Source organism: Tupaia chinensis, unplaced genomic scaffold (assembly GCF_000334495.1).
Source record: "Tupaia chinensis unplaced genomic scaffold, TupChi_1.0 Scaffold000479_1, whole genome shotgun sequence".
In the NCBI taxonomy this organism is placed as follows: Eukaryota; Metazoa; Chordata; class Mammalia; order Scandentia; family Tupaiidae; genus Tupaia; species Tupaia belangeri.
In genome coordinates this window covers 749,748-762,048 of record NW_006159991.1, presented here as the reverse complement: position 1 = coordinate 762,048, position 12,301 = coordinate 749,748, and the positions used below count along the sequence as shown (strand labels likewise).

General features: G+C 37.4%; 1 protein-coding gene across 1 annotated transcript in view; it reads left to right on the top strand.

Annotated features, from left to right (window-relative positions):
* Positions 1 to 12,301, top strand: part of HIBADH (3-hydroxyisobutyrate dehydrogenase) — a 126,896-nt gene that overhangs the window by 98,845 nt on the left and 15,750 nt on the right. The window lies entirely within an intron of this gene.

The window sequence follows — 12,301 nt, the reverse complement described above, 5'->3', positions numbered from 1 at the left end:
TTCCTAGAGACACTCTTCCTGTTAGTCTTCAGCAACTGTAGTTTGGCAGTCTAGGGCAGAATGCCATTGGTATTGTTGGCTTCAGCTGGCCTCCAAGAGACTTATCATTGTTACCATGAGTATTCTTACCTCTGCGTACAGCCCTTTACAGGGTTTATTAGAAGGAGGAAGATGGCAAACCTTACTGGCCAGAAATAAAACAGCTATAAATTTATATCACCCTTAAGTATTCATTAACATTCTGTAGAACTGGTGTTTGGAAACCTAATTTTGGAAGATGCTGCCCTACGGTTTCTAGGATATGTGGGGAGTGGTACTGCCTTAACTGAGTATGCATGGAAGAAGAGCCACTCTGCAGTCTGTTGTGGGGGAGTGCAGGAGGACAAAAGTCCTTTGGACATGTTTACATCATTGTAGTTATAAGAGCCTAAAGTAAAACAGCCAATATGTGGTTGATGTGAGTACTGTAGACTTGGAGCTGACAAGTTGGGTATTGTCTTCATACTCGGTGTACTGAACAGGATGTAGCTATTGGCTATGTGTGTAGCCAGGAGGTAGGTCATACTAAGGGGTGAGGAGGGAGAAGGACGTCCTCCATGATAAATTAATGGATATGGCTTATTCTTTAAAGAAAGTAATGCAAGAAATCTTCCTTTCTACTGAGATCGGAGATTGATTCCCATGAAACTGACTGAAGAGTTCTGCCCACTTACATCAATGTTCAGCAGTGGTTGCCTTTATCATGTGTATAGTCTCACAGCATTCTGTAAAAGTTTATCATTCCAAGGTTTTAATACTCAAAGTTGACCGACACACACACACACACTCTCTCTCTCTGTGTGTGTGTGTGTGTGTGTGTGTGTGTGTGTATACATATAATGTTTATTTATTTTTTTTAGTTTTTGCTGTAGGGTGCATGTATTCACCAGAGAGAGATGGGGGGAGGGGAGAGTAAGAAATCACCCCCCAGGGGGATGGCCATGCCATAATTACTTCTTCAGTCTCCTCTAGGGATTTTCAAGCTGTTGGTCCCAGACTCAAAACATGACCATCGGCCATGTGGGATCCAGTGCCTTAACCATTACACCACCTGTTGCCCAAAATATATTATCTTTAAAATTCCTTCCCATAGAAGTGTTTTCTACTCAATAAAGAAACAGGCCAGTACCTGCATAAACAGTAACGTGTCCTCTACCCTCTGCAGAGATGCTTAGTTACCTTTCCTTGATGTTTGGCACCGTCCAAAATGGTCGCAGAAGGATGTGCAGTGGCTGAGAGACTAGCAAGAATGGCAGGTGGACCATGTCCAACTCGTAGGTGGAAGCAGCTGCCTTTTCAGATACGCTTTTCAACCAAAATTTGAGAGTCCACTTCTCAAGGGATTTCCAAAATGGTTTTCAGAGATGGTAATTCTTGGTTAGCCCAGTGTAGTTTATTAGCACAGTCCTCTCTTAAATTTTAGTTTATTGCTATCTCCAGTTTACTCCTATTTGTTGTTGGATTATCTTCTTGCCTTTGGCTTATTCTTCCTCTATCTTCTCTTCTATCATCCATAACTTCTTTATGACTACCCCCAAAGTTATAACAGAATTCTTGTGGACAGTCAATTTTCCATAGAATAGAAGGCAGGAAATTATTATTCCTGTTTTCTTCTCAAGCAAATCAGAGAGGGAGGAAAAACCCAGAGGATTGTGGAATATGGCAGTAATTGGATTATTCAGAATTCGGTTATTAGCCATGGTTTACTTTGTGATTAACAATGCTGAATGAATGCTGAATGAAAGGAATATATATGAAATTTATAGGAAAATATCCAACTCTTATCACAGAAAATAATGCAAGTTATGCAGAGCCTAAAGAAAGTAAAAATAGAAGGACATTAAGGTTGTAAGCTGTTTAACGATTCCTTATTTGGCTTTTAAGAATGATTTTTAAAGCTGAAAAATTACTTACAAGATGGTTTTAAACATCATAGTCTCCAAAGGCATTACATTAACCCTCTTTGGGCACTCCAGGTACTGGGCTTTCAGGAGCCTAGAGTTTCATTGCCAACCTGCATTGTGCAGCACCTTGATCTGGGGTAAATGTCAGGAAATTGCTTTTTAACATGGTTTTCAAAATGAAAACAAACCATTTCATTCTCTGATTGACCCCTCCCTTTAAAAACCCCAGGCTGTGTTTCCAGCTGATAGCTTCTGTGCTGCACTGGCCCCTCTCAAGCCAGCCTAGCTCCGTGCGGAACATTCTGTTGCTCTTTCAGCATAAGCAGGTCTATTGTGATATTTATCTGAATTCAAACAAGGCTAATTAAAAGAGCTGCTGACAGTTGTTGTGATCTGACTTTGACTGCAGCTTGATGGTCATTATGGGTAAATAATGAACCAAGTCTGCAAATGTAGCAGCTGCCAACTTGGGATAGAAGAACAGCTATTGCTTCCAATTTAAGGATCTATCGACCGCTTCTCTTCTCCCTGCAGATCTTTTGCAGAAAACTAATGTTTTCGGCTGCTGTGTATTGTGGTTTCAGCTGTTTCAGATATAGCCTATAATTTCCTTCTTTAATATTTAACTTAGGGCATTATTAGCTTTCAGACTTAACTTTTCTGTTTTGAAAAAGTTCAGCTTTATCCTGGTGCATGCTAGAACTAGCTAACTAGCTGTACTTCTTTTGCATTTAATTTGTATATGGTACAGGAAACAGCCTCTTAAGAGCGATATTGCTTTATGAAGATGTTTCAAAATCGTACATAGATGCCTTTATTTGAGATAGATGCATGCCCCTTGCTTTTGTTTACTTAAAGATAGACATCTCCTGCCAAACCTCGGTTTTGGGTTTTGTTCACCTCATCAATGGCTTATGAAATATTTTGATGCAAAGCTCTCTTTATCAATTCAGAGGAACTGTACTGACTTTCATTAAAATGCAGTGCTGAATATATTGTCACTCCATCATGAGCTTTTCCTTGTCCTATTAGCAAGTAGGAACAGGTGCATTAAAGGAAAGAGAGAAGGCAAATTGCATTCATAGATTAATATACTTTCCTGCACATTTTCCACACTTACAAAGTATGGTTTCTGAATTTAAGTCACATTCTAGAATTTAACACAAGCCAGTACTTAACAGCACTTGCTGGCATTTATTCCACTGCCATGGAGAAGGCTATCTGCATTATGTAAAAAGTCTGAGGGGACAGCAGGGCTTTGTGCATAATGCAGCGGAGCTCTGAGATCTTGCTGAGAGGAAATGATCCCAAACATGCCCTGAAAGACAAGTCTTACTTTGAAAAATAATGATGAAAAATTGCTTATTTCTACATGTTTTTGTGTCCATGTTTATTTCAGGAAAAGCTAACTAAACTTTGTTTATCTGACTCCAGAATAGTGCTGAGTGTTTTTGCTTTGCTGTTTCCAGCTTGAATAATGCCAGAAACAGTGTTAACAAGGGGTTATGTTATGCTGGCTTATGTTAAACCAGATCACCCCTAACATGTGCAGAGCCATTCATCTGTGTCACCAAAACCCAAGAGAACATCTGACATGGACTCTGAAACAGAAACAGTGATCACTTACAAATCAAACATGGCACGCTCTAAACTGATTGTGCACGGCAATCTTTTCTAGAAAGGACAACTAATTGAACATGATAAAGTGTAAAGTTAATTAACACCCTTAAATTTGTTGATTACTTTCACGGGATTATATTGTTCGTTGAGTAGCAGCTTTCTGTCCCAGCTGTCGCCTTTTTCAGCGAATGTCGCTGGTAAACAATAGAGACACCATAACAAGTCGTAAATGGTCCCTGTGACAGCAGCCCCTTGTGAGGCTGCATCTGTAGAAAATGATTAGAACAATTGCATTTTAAAGATGGCTCACATTGCAGCCCAGGTCCCATCGGTCCTCTTCTTGATCTCTTTTGATGGCAGACTAGTTAAAACATTTAAGTTCTTTTGAGCAAATTAAGTGATTTACTACATTTTGCTGTATATCCATGGGAGGCTTTGGCACCAGGGTCTTTACAGTGTTAAAGACAAAAACAATTTGCTCGTACCTTTTAGATTTCAATTTCTTTACTCTCTGAATTTGAAGCCCTCTTTCCGTTAATCATAGAATTGAAAATGATCGTACTTGATTTGGAAAGTGGTTATTCTAAGTTATCAACCCTTATATCATGTTTTATCATAATTCTTCAGTTAAGCTTTCAATAAGACTAAATTCCACATTTCAGCTCTTCACTACACTGTTAGGTTGAAGACTTTGACATGTTCAAGCAGAGTAGATTGCCTTGTTATATTTAAGTTTTTAATAACATTTGTGTAATAACTATATAAAATACCTTTCCTATGTATTCTTTTCACTGGTGTTTCAAAGTCAGTATGGAAAGTGTTTTCAGATTGAGAAACCAAGATCAAGAGGTGCTATAACTTGTGCTCATGGTGTGACCTTGAACTGTGGTTTCTGTCCAGGTTTCTTAAATCACGTTTTTATTTTTTCTACTGTTCATGATAATATTCACACATGCCCATGCAGGTTCATGCGGCAGTAAGTGAAAATACTATTACCCCATGTGGAGAAACATGCTATTCCAAAGTTGAGCTCTTCTTTAAATAATTGATAAATACAAATTTATGATGTACAAACATGTTTGAAATATGTATACTTTGTGCAATGGCTAAATGGAGCCAATTAATATGCACTAATTCACATACTTATCACATACTTTTTTATTATTGTAAGAACACTTAAAATCTACTCTTTTAGCATTTCAAAAATACAATGTATTATTATTTAAAAGTTGATTTTTTGGGGGGACCAGCAGTTGGCACTGGACTCCCATGTAGTTGACCGCAGTTCAAGTCCTGGATCCGGTGGCTTAAACTCAATGCCGGGTGCGGGCAAGTGTGTGCCCAAGATCCCAAGAGGAGAATGGAGGAAAAGGGATTGCGGCATGGCCATCACTCCCCACGGGGAGATTTCTTGCTTTCTGCCTCTCTCTCTTTCTGGCAAACACACATGCCCTATAGCAAAAACCTCTCCCCCTCCCCCTAAAAAAGTTGATCTTTTTTTGATAAACTAGAAAACATTGAGTCTTAATTACAATTCTTGGTTAGTTTAATAATCATTGACTTCTTCTGCCTAAAAGAAAATTAACACATGCTATGTGTTGGTGCTAAGATTCAAGCAGCTCATTCCCATAAAGATCGCAACAAGACACACCAGAAAACTGGTTGACTGGAGTAATATAAATCATTATTAGCGATATCACCAAAGATGTTATGTGAATAGAGAAACGCAGTCATGGTCATGAAATATTTCTCAGAGTTGACATGAGTTGAAAGATTAGTAGGAGTTAGCCAAACAAAGAAGGAAAGGAAAGGAATTTCATCCAAGGGAACAACCCAGGAAAGGCATGGATGCATGAAAAAACCATTGCACATTCTAGCATTCTGGCCACTGCAGATAGTTTGGAGTATACATAGCATGACAGTTTTTGTTGCAGGGTAGGCAAGGACACCCGAGAAGTAATTAGGGTTCACTGAAAAGAAAAATAAAGATGAAAAAAACTAGGAAGGATTCATGAAGAGAAAAGTGAAAGTTCATTGTACTTCCTACACCTCAAGATAGAGGATAGATAACAATTCCTTTTTGCTGAAGCATAAACATATAAGTACTTCAGAAAGAATGACTTTTACTTAATGGGGGAAAATAGGAGGAACTACCATGCTATATAAGAAATTTTGAGTAATAGTGAACAATGTCTCCAGCTGCTGGTTATATTTATGTTAACTCATAATTTGAGACTTAAGCCATTTTTGGTTTATAGCAATTTAAATTGCCCGAATATTGATAGGTGCATAATTCTAAATATTAGAATGAGAGAATTTATATTAATTTTTACCCGTTATAGGTGCAGGAACTGAGTTTTAATTCAGTTACCTTGAAAAAAAAATGACTACTTTTGATGTAAAAATCCAAAGAACATTGCCCATGAAATCATTTACTGTCTCCTGCATAAAGTTCCAAATAAGAATTTTTAAAAATATGTAACTCAGTTCAAAAAAAAAAAAGATACACTTTCTCATATCTTGCTTTATCCCTCTTCTAAATAGGGTTTGCAAAGACTTCTGAGATACTCAGACCAATATTTGAAATTCATTGTGAGATCATGTGATTTCACTTTTGTATTCTTAATTCTGATTTTCATTTCTTTTAAGATTTATTTTTAACTATATTTTTAAATATGTATACATCATGGAATGGCTAACTTGAGCTAATTGACATGTACATTACCTCACATACTTTTTTTTTGTGGTAAGAACACTTAAAATCTGCTCTCAGCAACTGCCCAGAGTACAGTACTTTGTTACTAAGTATAGATGCCATGTTAAATACTAGATCTTTTGAACTTACTCTTCTCATTTCTGTTTACTAGTTGTTTTGTTCTTATACACGAACTGAAATTAATTGTGAAGCAAGTTAGAGTTTTATGTGCATAAAGGTAACAGGCAGGACTCAGTGTCCATGTGTAAAAAAAACATACTTATTTCCTTGTTTATTAGTTCATGTTAGTTGAAAGTGCTCCAGACCAGATTTGCAGATGGATTCAGAATACTGGTATTAATAACAAAGTTTTTACAAGCATCCTCAATGTGGACAGCAAGACTATTACTCTTTGAGAACAGTTTGTTTCCATGTTCACCCATTCTCTTTCTGAGAATTCATTATTCTTTCAGTGATGGTGCCTGAAATATTGAGGGAATGAGGGACTCAGGATTTGGTTGTGATTGCTCTCATTCATCTGACACTTGATATATGATGTTACGTTTTGGCATTTTCTTCTGGGTATATGGCTCTTTTTCCTAATTATATTTTAGATCTTTTGTGGGAAAGACTGTGTTTTTATATCTACCATGACCTTACATTTTGGACTTCCTGGAATAGTCATATTTCAAATTTCTGTTCCTAGTATAATAGAAAACAGGTCCTGATTTTCGATTCAGGGAATTCTTACTTATTGAATCTTTGCACCTAGCACAAAGATCTAGCAAGTTGTTGAAGACACTGAATACTTTCTTATGATATTTTTCTTTGAACCTCTGTAGGACTGTACAGTCGTGTGTCCCTAACAATAGCAGTAAGTTCTTTTTTTTTTTTTTTTTTTGGAGCGGTTTTTGCTCTAGGGCGCGTGTGCTCACCAGACAGACAGAGATAGATAGAGAGACAGAAAGCGAGAAATCATCCCCCAGGGGGGATGGCCACGCCACAGTCCCTTCTCCTCCATTCTCCTCTTGGGATCTTGGGCATGCACGCACATGTGCCCGGTGTGAGTTTTAAGCCACCAGGTCCAGGGTGCGAACCGTGGTCGACTACGTGGGAGTCCAGCGACATAGCCATTACGCTGACTGCTGGTCCCAACAATAGCGTAAGTTCGGAGAAGCGCATTGTTAGGTGATTCCACTGTCATGCAAACCTCATAGAGTATACTTACACACACCAAGATGGTAGAGCCTCTTACACACCTAGGCTGCACAGTATGTAGAGCCCATTGCTCTTTATGAGACCACTGTCTTATATGCAGTTGGTCATTGACCAAAACATCATTATGTAGCACAGGACTACATTTATACGGCTCCTGTATCATGCATCTAACTCTGTCTTATCACTTACATGTGTTTTCCTTATTCCTTTCCCCTCCACTGCACCCCTCACCACCACCACCCACCACCATGACAAACATTAGATTTTAAACTCCTTGAAGGCAAGGGATATTTCTTCCTTATTTCCAGGGATGAGAATCACTGAAGGATGAATCTCTAATGATCACTTTTTAAAATATCAACTACAGAGGAATGGAAGGAAAAAAAGGGAGGGTAGTTTAGCTAATGGAGGCTTCCTATGATAAAGGCAGAAGCATTGACTTGGAGAATTTGATTATATTTAAAAGTACTTCTCCACTATAAGGCTGATTGAAATCTAAGTAAACTGTCAAGAGAGATTGTAGAAGTCTGTCACTTGAAAAGCAGGGTAGGACCAGCTGGTGGCCTGGTGGTTAAGGCACTGGATCCTACATGGCCAATCATGTGACTTGAGTCCCAGACCTGATGGCTTGAAAAATAAGTTGAGTGTATGCACACATGCCCAAATTCCCAAAAGGAGAAAGAAACAGGAAAAGAAATTGTGTCCTGACCATACCTCCTGGGGAGTGCTTTCTCTTTCTTTTTCTCTCTCCCTCCAGCAACCACTTGTATCTTCTAGCAATCTAAAGGCAGAGGAAAAGGCAGGTTAATCAGCTACCCATTTTGAATGTCTGGGCATTTATGTTTTCATTTGCTTGTTCAAATGAATTCAACTTTTATAGTTCTAGGATCATAGAAGACACTAGAGACATCATCACAGAAAAGTGTTAGATAAAGCATAAAAGGCAACCACAAGTATTCAGGCTTTTAGATTTAACTGATGTAGCTACATGAGAAAATTAATTTGATAACTTTTTTCTAATGTGAAATTATGTTATTTTTACAATGTTAAACATGCCTTTGTTTTCCATATTAATATGATTAGTGTGGGAAAGTGGATGTATGTGAAATTGAAAACCCCAAATTATCATAAAATTTCAAAAGCTTAAACCACCCACTTTGTAGATGAAAAATTTAGCATGAGCAGCATTTAATGATTTGGTACCATGGCAGTCAAGTTTTGTAATCCTTGGTCCCTTGTACATAATTACATGAGAATGGTTATCCTTTGGATGATACATATAGACCAGAGACAATAGGGGTGTTACATAGGCAGTAATAAATGCTGTGATGAACTTAAAGCAGGAAAAGAAGATAGAGAAGGACAAAGTACTATATGAGGTTGTTAAATCAAATGGTCAGAGAAGCCTCTCTGAAGTTTTGATCTGAGACATGAATGAAGAATAAAAGTCAGGAATATCTAGGGGAAGGACATTCTAGAAAAAAGGACTAGAAAGTACAAGGCTTTGAGATGAGAAAGACTAGTTTCAAACTAGCAAGGAGGCCAGATGCCTGGAAAATCGTGAATAGTATGAAATGAGATGGAAGAGGCCGCCACGGGCACATGGAGGGCTTTGTGAGATTTCAAGCTTTATACTGAGAGTCATGGGAGGCCTTTGGAGACTTGAGAATAGAGAAGAAACATGAACTAGTTGGGTTTTAAGAGGAGTCCTCTGGCTGCTGCATGGAGAATAGTCTGTGGAGGCTAGAGATCAAGTGGGAGGCAATTGCAGTAATCCAGGCTAACAGTGGTGGCTGCTCAGACCAGGGTGGTAGTAATGAGCAAGGAGACGTGGGATCTCAGAACTTCTTAGAACAAGGATGTAGGTTATTCATTATTCACCTCAGGGCTTACTATAGGACCTAATACTTAGTTAATTGTGTGGATAAAATGCAGATTTTTTTTTTTTTTCTGTTCCCATATGCTCTGGTATCATTGGGAGATTTTGTAAGAAGTCTTCACAGTGGTATAATTTTAGCCACTATCATACTTCTTAGCGTGGCCCACCCTGCTTCCTTTATTTATGGGTTTTGTCCAAACCAACTAGTATTTAATGAGAAAGGCTAAAATTATCCTAGAGAAGACAGTGGCTTAGAAAACCAAAAAGAAACATTTCACACTTCACAAACCCAAGTTACAAAGTAAAAAGTCCTTACATTTAAGTAATCCTTTTACATTACTTCATACATTCATATATTCTTAACTGCTCTGTGAAGAAGTTATTAATGCTTTCCTCATTTTATGAACTGAGACTCAGAAGTTTAGTATGTTTATAATTATGTAGTCAGTACATGGTACATCCCCCCAAACCAGATACTACACCTCTAGGTTTTTTACTCTTTTATCATGCTTATTCATTTATTTTCCACATAATCATCTATGAAAATATCAGCCTTCTGCATGCTGATAGATAATATCGATGCTGATGCTGACACAGATAAGACCCCAGCGCTGACCTTGGGGGAACTTGGAGTCTAATGGAGGAAGCTGGCAAGAAAATCAAAGGTTTTAATAATATGTGATAAATGTTAGAGTAGAATTAAGCACAGGGCGTATTTTGGTTTTCTATATATAATTACTCAAATATAAGGTAAAATAAATATATATTCTAGTAGCTGAGTGTACATTCTGTGTTTTCCTATTTTGGAAAGTAGACTTGAATTAAAACTGCCTGGCAATGTAATAAATTATTTATTAAGGATAGACATAAAAATGTAAACTCTGTCTTCTGACATCTATGAGATGTCTTACACAGTGTTGGTGTTTCAGCCTTCTAGATGTTCTTTCCTAAGATCAAAATGGTTGCATTTATTTTAGGCTAACCTAGGTCTTAATTCTGCCTTTGCAATGGGACTAGTCTTAATAGTGTATATGGTTAAAGGAAATATATATAAGAAAATAGGATTTGGTCAAAGAATGTCAAAACTGGAAAACTACCCAGTATAGTCAGATTCTTACTTTGAGATATAAGTTATGATAAACTCAGAAATAATTATAGCATCATATTGAGAGGAGAAAGAGTAGAACTACCATGGACCTCTGAATTAAAAAATAATTTACCTTTTTTATTGTGGTCTTTTCTTACTTAAGTAACTTATTTCTATTTCTTTTTGAAATATGTGTTTGAACAAGTGAGAAAGTGTACCTGTCAAAAGCCTAACCAGCTGAGAACCATTGTCAGCATTAATTTTCTTTTAATAAATGACTCTCTGAAGCTATTTAGCAGTCTGTAATCTAGATACAACGCTATTGACCTATGATGGATAGTGCTGGATTTGTTTGTAAGCTTTGACTTAAATTGTCTACTTAATTTCTCCAGATGAGATCAGCAGGATTAGGGAAAAGGGTGGTTATATGGTTTGAATAAAGATGACTATAAAAGTTGTGCAAAATAATTCTAAAACATTAATGGTTCATCATCTTGCAAAGTAAATTAGAAACTAACAAAAAAGACAATCACTTAAACAGCAGTGTTATCAAATGGTATGAATTGACTAATTGAGAACTTTTTTTTTTTTGGAGAGTTTTTTTTTGCTATAGGGCACGTGCGCTTGCCAGACAGAGAGAGAGAAAGCGAGAAATCACCCCCCAGGGAGGATGGCCACGCCGCAATCCTTTCTCTTCTATTCTCCTCTCGGGATCTTGGGCACGCACACACATGCACCTGGTGTGAGTTTTAAGCCACCGGGTCTGGGACGCGAACTGTGATCGACTACATGGGGGTCCACGTGACATAGCCATTATGCTAACTGCTGGTCCCGAGAACATTTTTATAACTGGATTTTTGGACATAGATCATTCAAAGTGTGTCTGAAGATATCATGAAATTGTGTAATTTAGCTATTCATGTGAACATCTCAGGCTTTCATAACCTATGGACACGCACTTTTCCAAGACTGCTTAACATGATGCGGACTTCTTTTGCTTTTAATACTTGATTAAGAAGAGTACGAACCATAAAATAGAAAGCTGCTTGCTTTGGCAATAGCAAAATATCCATGAGTTAACTGAAATAAAGACCTCTTCCATTGGGCTTTTTCAAAATGTACCATGTATTTTTAAACTATATTTCATCGAGTAAGTTAAATATAAAAGCAGACCATTACTTATAGTTGTCTATTCTACAGTTTCTTTATTCTTGGCTAGACTGTAAAATAAGTTGGAACGGCAAAAATTGCACTAATATAGATAGCTCTTCTACATATTTTCCTGATTCTGGACAACTAAAAACTATGAATTAAGAGTTCCCTCAATACTAAAAATAATAGTAATACTCTTGGTTTTATTTTGTGGTTAATAAAAATTTAGAAGAAGCTCCCCCCGTTCCCTTAAAGATAAGTCTTGGCTGTATTTTCTATGTTAAATTAAAAGTTGTTTTTCCAGTTATTTAAATCAATAAACATGCATTCGGCCTTGTTGAAAGCTGCTAAGGAGTTGCCAAACCAATGCTAGTTTATTTTTTCTTCTCATATCACTAGGAATGAGTTGCCCAAAAGGTATAGAACAGGGAGGAAAAGGAAAATCAAATAATACTGGAACACACACATGAGAATAGTCAGTCTATGTAAACATCAATTTTCTTCCCCTTAAAAAAAGCTTTACTATCTGGAATGCCTGCTTGGTTATGGGAGAAAAGTTCAGGTCTCTCTTGTCCTAGATCTCATCTGTAGATAATATTCAGAGAGTAAGCCAGAGGCCCCACATTCAAGCGAGGGCAGCAGATCCCCCTGGTCCTTCTTTTTCATATACTTGTATTGCAGAATAAGTTTCTTAGAAGAATAAATGC